We start from the raw sequence: 11,969 nt of genomic DNA on the forward strand, positions 1-11,969 counted from the left end.
ATATCCAAACATAAACCCTCTCTCCAATATCAAGCTACCATCAATCATGGGCTACAAGAGGTCTTACACCTATTTTAAACTCTATAAAAAAAGTAAGGATTATTTCATTTGTCCCATTAATCCTTAGAAACAAACTCAATAAAGAAATGGAAGATGCTATGAGAGAGTTGTAATCTGTTTTAAAATCAAGTGGAATTCCTATATCTGATCTAATAAAAAAATAATGCTAAGAAAAACAGTAATAAAATATGAGTTAGAAAGACTAATGCTGCTCTCAACTTTGGTGAGATCTTACTTTAGTAGCTGACAGTTACTCCTTAGGAGACTCAAAATGCTTCAAAATTCTGCAGTTAATATGCATTGCTAAATGACACATCTCTGTTATGCACTCCCAGGTTCAGGGAACATTATACATATGAAGGGTGGGAATAATTTAAGAGCCAGAGGCTGAGGAGGAGTGCTTTTGGAAAAGTTTCTTCTGTATATAAAAGGACTGATGTATTCATGACCTCACAACAGCTGTGGTTACCTGTGCAAGACCTGCATGGACTGGGCTTATTAGCATTCCATCATGGAAGGCGAAGGAATGCAAAAAGGGAGCTACTTGCAGAGAAGAAGAGGCATAGTGGAAGGGGAAAAAAATCAGCTCCTACAAAATCAGATATCCAGAGACACAGAGGCCCCCAACACCTTATCACTGAAGCAGACCCAAAATGGACCCAACATGGCTCAAGAAAATTTTGCTGAAGAAGGGGCAAAAAGAATGTCAGAGCCACACGTTGGGTCATGATACACAGAGACATTTCTCCTACCCATAACTGTGGGCTAACCCCAAAATGCATGACCCATATACCTCAACAAGGAGGGGCAATGGGGAGGGGGTAGGACATGGAGGAGGCTAACAATGGTACCAACTTGACTGTTTTCACTGAGTACAAATTAATTAATAAAAAATAAATTAATTAATTAAAACTAAATAAATAAATGAATAAACAAAATTAATAAAAAAACAAAAGAAGGAAAGGAGAGGGTATTATGATCAAAATAAATTACATATATAAATTGTCAGTCAGTGTTTTTAAAAATTAGGGTACAGCAGCAACAAAAAAATAACCTAGCAAATATATAACTGGAGTCACCAAAAGAAGAGAGTAACCATGTTACCAAAATTATCACATAATACATAATCATATAATTTTTCTGAATTGTTTAGGGATCAGGAGCCACAAAGCCAACACTTTTTATAGTCTCAAAACAAAGAAAACCAGCCTTACAAGGATGCAAATCATTGACGTTCACCTGAGGTGAAGAGAAAATATTTGAAACAGACAAAGGGAAATAATGAATAACTTTGCAAAGACCAAAAAACAATGTTGTTATGTAGCTCTTCAATAGAAACAGCTAAAAACCAAAAAAACATTGAAACACCATTTTAAGTAAATAAAAAAATCAATGAGTTTATAAGAGTTACTTGGTTGAGGAGGATCTGAGGTGATTTACAAAGTATGATTCGGGGGGGGGTGGTGGTGAGACAGAGAAAGAGAGAGAAGAGTTGAAGAGTTTCTGGGAGATTCTCCTGAATAGTTTCTCACATATTCTTAGGCATCTTGGGATCAGGTGCTAAGCTCTAGCATCTTGCATCACGTGGGTCTTGAGGACGTAAACTCAGTTATTCACTTATGCAGCAAGTGCTTTACCTGTGGAGACATCTCCCTAGAATATCGTAATTTTTAAGAAGAACCTTAACAACCAAAATATTACTAACAAGCCACCAGAAAAGAATTAGAAAAAATAAAATACTTTACTTTTTGAAGGAGAAAAGACATAGGCAAAAGAAATGGAGTGATGGGTCAAACTGGGTATAAGAACTTTAATTTACAGACTTAAACAACTTGGCATGTATGTCATTTTTTTTTGTAAAATATATATGCATATTATAAAAATACATATATATATATGTATAATTATTTCAACATAAATGTGAGATACATAAATTCAGTGTATGTTAATGAAGTGTGGGTCATCACACTTTTTCTGTTAATAGCTGCAAAATAAATTTCATTCAATTGTCCATGGAACATTTAATAAAATTGAACACCACATGCTGAGGCATAAAAATTATCCCAACAAGTTTCAGGGGATTTGCAAATGAGATCATATAGCATGCATTCTGACAAAACTGACCTTAAGGGCTAGAGAGATAGCTTAGCAGTTAAGGCTTTGTCTGCAAAGTTTAACAACCCAGGCTTGATCCTCCAGTACCCACGTAAAGTCAGATGCAGTGATGCATCATCTTGTGTTTACTTGCAGTGACTGGAGGTTCTGACACTACCATCCTCTTTCTGAATCTCTTCTATCTCTCTCTGCTTGCAAAAAAAAAAAAATAAAATAAAATAAAACGGCAATAAAGTGACAGTGGGAACAACAAAAGGGTAAAGCTTACATGCAATCCTTATACTTTCAGGACAATGTGATGATCTTTAAAATAAGCATTTGTAAATATTGCATATGACAAAGAGAAATTACATAGAATATACTGATCAACATATAATGATAATATGTTGTCATGCAAAAAATTAAAGAACATTGCTCAGGTCATACATAGAAGAAAAGCAGTAGCTATAATTCAGGACAAAACTGAAAAATATCAACAACATAAGTTCCTATGTTAAGAAATAGGGGGGAAAAAGTAAAATGAAAGAAAGCAATACACAAGAAAGTATAAGCAATGAATTAGAAAATATGTATTCAAGAAAACAATCATTCTTGTTGTTTGAAAGTATTATTAAATGCTCTTAATTTGAAAGGAGGGAGGGAAAGAAAGTAAGATTGAAGGAAAAAAAGGTACTTATAGGTATCTTATGGATAAGGAACATAATTAAGATAATTGTATTATATGAACCACTTTCTTAAAAGCCAAAACTTACTAAAACTGACATAAAATAAATTACTCATTGTAAATGTATTTACTACCTATATCATCATCATTTGTCCTATTTCTTTCAAAAATGGAATCTATAACCCAAATTATCCATTAAGAAAACTTCAAAATCAAGAGAGGTAAGTTTTGCTTTTTTTTTTCCCCCCAGTAACCAAGTTAAGCAGCATCACTATTACCATACCCTGTTTTGAGAAGAAAGCAGGAAGAATATTTCTCAAAAATTTTTAAATCTATTCTTTTTTCTTTTGGAACAGGGCAGTTAAGGCTCTGTCTGTACTTTCAAGAGACTCTTCCTGCTGCAGACCCTCAATAGCTACCTCAAGGAGCTTCTTCCATACTTTGTTTTCATGAGCTACCATACATGGATGACAAAATCACTGATATTTCAAGTATGGAAACTTATAAGCGTTGTTTGAGAACATAGGAAAAATTATAAACACAATATAAGCAATCTAATAATGCACAAACATTCTTTGTTCTTGTTTTATAAGACTTGTATAATGCTGATAAATTTATGTAATTGAATACATTAATAAAATAAAAGAGCAAAGCATGAATTTTTGGTTACATGCCAAAAACTATTGATAATGTCAATATCTCTTTTGACTTAATATGGTTTGAAACTACCAATTAGAAAATTCAATGCACAAATGATATCATTTGAAATGCCTTCACATATCTGAAATACTTAGAAATATATAAAAGTTTGTTAATCCCCAACTCAGAAAATTGAAAAGCAAACATTATTAAAACAAGGGAAGCTCATGGCTATAGCCACAACATTCAGGATGATGAGAAAGGGGAATGCCATGAGTCTGAGGACAGCTGAGGGCTAACAGCAAGTTCCAGAGCAGCCTGGGTTATGTAGTGTCTTTTTGAAAGAAAAAGGAGCAAGCAAGAAAGGAGGGAGGGAAGGACAAGGGAGGAAAAGGGGGAGGGAGGGAAGAAGGCAGGGAAAAGAATATATTTAAATAATAAAGCATTTTATGAATTGGAGCAATTGTAAAATAAAAATCAATTATATGGACCTCTCAAATTGTAGGTGCAATAAAATATCAAAATCTCACCAGAGGTATATGTGTGTGTGTGTGTATATAGATAAAAATCGGATTCTGAAATAAATATGGAAATGCAACCTCCAAAAAATAGTAGATGATCTTTTAGAGTTAGCTTTAATAACTCCATAGTACCAAACATTGTGCTTTATGTAAAGCTAGAGGAAAGTTATAGTGTTGATTCCATTAGGCACACGGGAGAGTGGGGCCTCGAAGGAACGCAGAGTGAGCATAAGTAACCAACAACACCACTGCTGCAAGAAGGCCAAAGTAATGAAGTAAAGAAAGTTTCTCATTGTCACTATATGACACTAGAAAGAGGAAGCATCTGCATAGGAATAATGTGCACCTTGTACTTTTCAGTAGAAGTTATGAATTAATTGAATATTCAAATGAAAACTCAAATGTAAAAGAAAATGGAGAAACATTGTTCTTTCTTAGTTTTGAGATTATTTTAATGGCTACAGCTTGGATGAGTGGCTTAATAAATTTGAGATGTCAATCGAAAAAATAAAGCTAATTAGCATAGACTGGGGAGATGGCCCACCCATATAAGTATGAGGACCTAAGTTCAAATGCCTGCTGTCATGTAAAAAAAAAAAAAATCACAGTACCATGGCACATACTTGTAATCCTATCGTTGGGGAGGCAGAGGCAGGAGGAGCCCATGCATTTTCTGGGTAGGCAGTTTACTCAAATCAGTGAGTTCCAGGTTCAGTGAGTAACTGTTTTGAAAAACTAGGTAGAGAGAAATTGAGGAGGGTAACTGAAGAGGATCTCTGACCTCCACCACATGCACACACATACTCACACATCTATGAACAGGCATACACACTTGCTAAACCACACACTTGCATGCACACACATACACATGAACAGACATGGCACAAGCTAACTAATGAACTGGAAATCACAACAGAGGTTGACTGTCTAGGCTGGCTAACTCTGAGTCTTCTGGAATGTTGCTTGTGTTTGTAAAAACCATTTACAGTAGCACCCAAAAGCATCATAACCCTGTGAGTAAGTCAAATGATAGATGTGCTAAGCTTCTCTCCAGCTAATTATGTTATAAAAATTATTGAGTGAAATATAAAGCAGGGCAAATAAGTGAATGGCATACCACCTTCATAAGCTGGGAAACTCATTATTTTAAATTTGCCTTCTCTGTCTTTAAAATAAATGTAAAGTGGCACATTGTAGAGACATTTCATTGTAAAGCTAGGTTTGATATACTTCAATAAAAATTTTACTGAAAGTAAAGTAAGACATAAAATGAATTGTAATTACTTACAAAAAAAAAAAAAAAGGAAAGAAGTATGTCCTGGCAGCATATCTCTGCTCTGTCACATTGGAGATGAGGATGTATGACAATCTAACTATGGTGCTAATACATTCCGCTGCTTGTGCCAAATTTCTCACCTTCTCAAATTGCATGAGCACAGACATTTTGGACCTTTATACCTATGACATTCTGGGAAATGGCCTTACCATTCTTCAGTAATATTTTACAAGTTGAACTTGGTGTGGAAAGGATCACTGGCCTGAGATATAGTTGTTTGGTAGTAGAACTGTTAGCAGTCTGCTGAATCACTACAGGTCATGATGATATGATGATATGAATATATTATAAATGCTCCAAGACCCATCACAAACTCTTTCCTTTAAGACATAAAACACAGCATAAAGGAAGGTTATAATGAATGTCCAGAGACATTCGTTCACAACTAAGTTCCATGAGTAAGCTGAGCATAAGTCAGATCCATATGCACAAATTCATGAATGCAAAACTGCTGAAAACAAGTGGTGTCCCACTCATAAAATAAGAGGATATTTTGTTATGATTCTGCATAGTTTTGAAGTTATTGAATAGATTTTTTAAATACTTAGATTAGTTCATCCAATTTCTCCTTCTCATAGAATTCTTCTTTTAAGTTTCTTAATGTTGTTCAAAGAAATGTAGAGTTAGAAAGTTGATTATTTTGGATGGAGTTTTATAAAATTCTATATTACTTTATTAAATTAGTAGAGATTCTTGCCTCAATCCTAAGTCTATTTTCAATAGTTTTTATTTATTTTTAATTCTTCCCTATGGGGCCATATGAAAGTTTAATTTCATACAGTATCCTAGATTTTTAGATTATTTATAATATATTTGGGCATTTAAAGTAAATTATACTGAAAAATCATGTAGTCTGTTTTAGAAGCTGGAAACATATTATATTTAACATTTCTGTAGGATGAATTTTAATTTTTATAAATTGTTAACTAGTTTTCATTCTAGACTTGCTTTGTGCTTGTCTGCTTCATCCAAAAGTAGGTATCATCAGTAACTCAGTTACTAACAGCAGACATTTGAGTGACTGCTCTTCTCCTAACTTTCTACAGCTAACTCAGTATTAGATTCTATCTGGCATACCTTACTGAGCTGCTTTGGTTCCCTGAACTCCATACCTCATAAAGAGCTAGCAGTCTTCCTAAGTCACCAAGTCACAATATTTTGTAGCAGGGAACCTTCTCTGAGAGCCTGTAGAGGTTCCCATCTGCTGATAATCAATTGTTGTGCAATTCACTTCCACTGTGAGTTGCATGGACACATTAATTTCTCAGAACAGATGAACAGAATAGGATAAAAGTAATGGTGTGTTACTTCTGAGTTTATGTTGCACAAGAGCCTCTGACCTTCTTTCTCTCTCTCCCTCCCTGTCTCTCTCTCTCCTCCATCATGCTTTCTGGAGTGGAAAGCTGCCATGCTGTGCAATGCCTTATGGAGAGGTCTGTGTGGCAAGAAACAGAAGATGGCCTCCAGCCAATAGCCAATGAGGAGCTAAGGCTTTCAGTTCAACAGTCCACCAGGAACTGAATGCTTGCCAACAACCACACAAGCAAACTTGGAAATGGATTCCAAATCAACCCGGGAGATGCCTGTATCCTTAGCTCACATCATGATTTCAGCCTTGGGAGAGACCCTGAGCCAGAGGTCTTCAGAAAATGCAGCTAGATTCACACTACAGAAATTCCAAGATAATAAATGCTGTAGGGATAAGCCTGCAAATTTTGGCAGCCATTTGCCATTAAGAAATAGACAGATAATCAATACTCCACTACTTAAATCTCTTCAATCACTTCCAATACAAACGTCCCTCTGTCTAACCAGCCCGACTCCTGCTCCCCATTGTCCAGTGACCTTCTGTGCCTACAGCACTCCAGGCAGACCAGGTTTCTTCTTTCAGTTTTTGGAGTGAGTGCAACTCTTGTTTTTGCTGGTGTTGACTCTCTGTTGCATGCTTTCATCTTTTCACTTTTCTTCACTGGCTTCTTGACAGCTTTCCATCTTCCTGGGTCCTGTATCAGAAAGCTTTTTCCCCATACTTCTTAAATACAGTTAGACCTTTGTTACATTTTCAGAGCACTTTTCCAACTTGAACTAATTTTAATTGTTAGAATGCTGCTTTGTTTTTGGTTTGTTTATGTTTTTCTTACTGGGGCCCAGCTAAAGCAGGGCCCATGTAAGAGCATGAGTACTCTCAGCCTATACACCCCCACTGCGAGGGATTGCAAACAACATTGGACTGTGCTGGTGTACAGCGTTCTATAAGTCACTGCACTTGCTATCACATTAGATGAGGCAATCTCAGTTAGAATGAGTTCAAATAGTATTTAGAATCAAGAACAGTAAAAATTTACAACAAAGTATTAAGTCAAAATTATTATCAGATGCTAGCCATTTAATTCTCATAAGCAAAACTGTAGGTTTATTTATATGTTACTATTGTCTGCTTTGATATATATATATATAGTTTTCTTTGCACAACAGTATAGTATAAAGAAATAATTTAGGAAGTTTCAGTATTCTGTATTGTAAAATCTCATTAAAATTAAAATTGAAAAAGCATTCATATATTGAGTTGGGTTCTTACCTATAATAGGACCACAACATATACTTCTCCCTCATCAGTGGTTATGTATGGTTTAAAAGACATTTGAAAACATTTAAAGCGAATTGTCATGGACTTTTAAAAATTATTCAAAATTGTATATTAAGGAGAGGGTCATCTGGCGTGAATAAACACCGAGCCAGTCTTTTAGGGAGTGGGTGTATTTTGTCATTGCATTACTAATTTTTCTTTAACAGTTCTGAAGTATCCTCAGACTGAGTCAATGGCATACCAAAAGCATTAAAACCAGAATTTGTTTGATATAGGTTTTAGCATAATACCTCACAGAATTTCTTAAAAGTAGAACAACCCTTTTCCAATCCAATGAAGATAAAAAGCTGTAAGTGTATACGTCTACCATTTCTAAAACTATAATGGGTATCCTAGAGCCCAGTGCCATCTTCAATGCTACTTATTTACATGAATTGAAATATAACAATTAATTAATGCTCATTAGATCAATTGTACTTGTCCAATTTATAGAATGTGTTCCTAATCTACACAAGACACTTAGTGCTTTGTGTTTACTTTCTCCCTCCCATCTCTCCTTTCTTTCTTTCTTTCTTTCTTTCTTTCTTTCTTTCTTTCTTTCTTTCTTTCTTTCTTTCTCTCTCTCTCCTCTCTCTTTTGAAAACATCCCAGCTATCCCAGCTTTCCTTTCCCCTCCCTTATGCTACTTGCCTCAGGGCCCTTTCATGCTCACAAGCTTGGATTTCTGTACCCATTGATGCCTCCATTTGACATATGCTGGTTGTACTTCTTAGTATATTTACAAACATGGAGAAGGAAGCACCTGAGATAGTGGGGAAGTTTGGGTAGGACGCAGAGACTAGTTGACATGTTGTATGGACCATTGTTAATTCATAAATATGTGCAGAGTTAGATTAAGATGTGAGGTTTCAAAGATGAAATAGCAAAGGGGAAAGGAAATAAAGTTTTCATGTTATTGGCTAAATGCATGTGCTAAGAATGTTAGCAAATGTTAAAGTCTTTGTAAGTGGAGATCTAGAAAAAACAACTTTACTTCCAATCTTCAAAAACTGTTAACTTGTCCAAGAGGTTATTATTGGCAAGAAAAATGTATGCATGCAACAAGTTTGCAATCCTCTTTAGCCTCCCAATCAGTTTATTGCTGTCTTGAGAGCAAAGGGAAGTTAGTAATGGTCTCTAATAATTCATGTGCATGAAGGGAGGCAATGGGATTAATGTAGTGAAATATTCTGTTCCTAATTGTATAAATGCTTCGTGGATTGTATAAATTAATTCAAAATAATGTAAATTGAAAATAAATTTCTCAAACTAATGCAAAAATATATTTCTAGGGGATTAAGGAATAACTTGTGGAATTTTGAATTTAATAAATTTTCTAAGCTTTTAAAACACACACATACACATGTGAGAAAATTCAATGAAAAGTATTACTCATGTGTTTATGTGCCTGCATTTCTTGGCATACTCTTTCCCCTCTCTTTCTCTTACTGCTTCATATGTTTGCCTTATTTTTCCACACTTCCTTTCTGGTCATCCTGTGCACCTCCTTATGGTGGAACTCAGCCAATGTCGTCCATTGTTCCCACGATGTTTACTACCTCGATGAAATCAGGCTACGACTAGACTGTGCTTCCAAGATTTCTCTTCCCACAGCATTAAGTTCTCCCACAAAGAATACATTTGCCTAAGATGTCGACATCTGGAAAATCTATGATGGTTGTAGCTTAGGAGCCTCAGCCCTGACATCAGTGAGCTCATAAGACAAGGACAGGAAGGAAGTCAAGACATCAGAATCAATATCCATGTGAGGTTTTAAACCAATCCACTCCTGTGTTTGAGAGAAATGCAGCAAATGATTTTGGATTTTTGAGATTTGATCATCAAGATAAAATAAATATGGAAATCTATGGACAAACAGGACTTTAGAGATCATATAATTTATATGACCATTGACTGATTCAAAGCAATGAACACCCATAAGATAAGAACAAAATTTTATTTTGCTTTTATTTATTTGAGAGAAAAAAGGGAAGGAGGGAAAGATAAAGATAAAGAATTGGAAAGTGAGCATGCCAGGGTCTCTAGCCAGTGCAAACAAACTCCAGACACATGTGCCACTTTCTGCATCTGACTTTACATGGGTACTTGGGAATCATGCCTGGGTTCTTTTGCTTTGCAGGCAAGTGCCTTAACTGCTCAACCATGTCTCCAGCTCAAGAATATACTTTTAATGCCATTAATTATCAAAAATTTTATATTTATAATATAAATGCTTAAATATGAATTGCTTTTGTATATTCACAAACTAGAAAGATTGAGTGTACATTTGTATACACATATGCTTCTGAGAAAATCTAGTAACATTAATTTTAAAAATATTTTTTAAATTTACTTGCACAGCAAGATCAGGATGGTTTTAAAGTATTACTAGGCCTGATTCAATACAACAGTAACCATATTACTTTGCTATTTATTTAATAAAATAATGAAATACTATATATGCTATACTATGATAGTTGACACAAATTTATTTCTGATATGTCTTTAAAATATATTTATGAGTTTCAGTAATGCAGTCAATATTAACAATGGACTGGCTCTGAAACCACTTATGGTTACCAAAATAGGAAGAAGCTCAAAACTATTATCTAAAATGGAGTTAGAATCTTCATACAGTCTAACCATATTCTCTGGCACATTTTATATAATCTCTGGGTCACTTCTAATATCTATTAAAATTGAAATCCTACTGCTTTGCTCTATTGTTTAGGGAATATTGACAAGAAAAGCCTCTTTACATATGTATTACAGATACAACTTTTCTGGATACTTTTGATATGATGTTAGTTACATCATGGGCTTCCACAAATATGTATTTGAATGTCTTTTTGTATGTGTGTGGTGTGTAGGAGTGGATGGTGTATGCATGAGTGCGGATGCACATGTGTATGAATTAACATGCATGTGTGTGTTCATGTGTGTGGAGTACAGGGTTCAATGGTGGGTGTCTTCCTCGATCATTTTCCACATTATTTTAATGTATAGGATGTCTGAACCTTGAGTTCAATGACTGGGAAAGACAAGCTAGCCAGTAAGTTCATGGAGTTCCTACTTCTGCATCCCAAGCACTGGGGATACAAACACATATTACCATTCCCAGCTTTACTAGGTTTCTGGGGATCTGAACTCAGGCCTTCATGCTTATACATGTTGTTTATCCACTGAGCAACTTCTCCCTCAATTGTATTTTGAAGCCAAGTACTATACTCTAGCCCAGGCTTCAAACATTAGTAAAGATTCCCAGAAAGCCATTGAATCTGAGGCCATGCGACTATGGACTAGCAAATAAAATAACACTGGATGGCATTTAGTGGAATGAGATCTGAATTCAGAATGAGAATTGGCTTTGCATTTTACCACAGATGAACCCATGTCCTTTGTCAAATCACAGTTCTCTCAGGCATCTCCTAGGAAATGATGGCACTAGATGAGTTACTTACATCTGTTCCAGATCAAAAGACAATTTTGAAATCAAATATATTTAAGTCTCACTTTTCTATAACATGTGGACTTGGTCAAATTGCATTATACAGAATTAATTCTGTATAAGACCATTCATTTTCCATTATTCACTTTTATTTGAGTTGTGAGTTTTGAAACTCTCTTAAAGAATATTTAGCCTTTTGGATTTTCTAATAGGATTTATACCTATCAATATTGGTAAAAGATAATTATAAGGATATACTATTTCCTCTTATTTTGGAGCTGATTTGTTAATATACACACACAAAATAATTCTATTTAAACTTTTATTTATTGTGTGTGTGTGTGTGTGTGTGTGTGTGTGTGTGTGTGTGCATGTGTATGGACATACCAGGGTCTCTTCTACTGCAAACAAATGCCAGGTTCTAGGCATGTGTGCCACTTTATTTGTGTGCTAGGCATTCAAACTCAGGCCAGCAGGCTTTATAAATGAGCACCTTTAACCACTGAGGTATCTCCCTAGAACATTATTGCATCCTCATATTCTTGAGTTTAGTTCTACAT

The sequence above is a fragment of the Jaculus jaculus genome, chromosome 5 (genome assembly GCF_020740685.1).
Source record: "Jaculus jaculus isolate mJacJac1 chromosome 5, mJacJac1.mat.Y.cur, whole genome shotgun sequence".
NCBI classification, from domain to species: Eukaryota; Metazoa; Chordata; class Mammalia; order Rodentia; family Dipodidae; genus Jaculus; species Jaculus jaculus.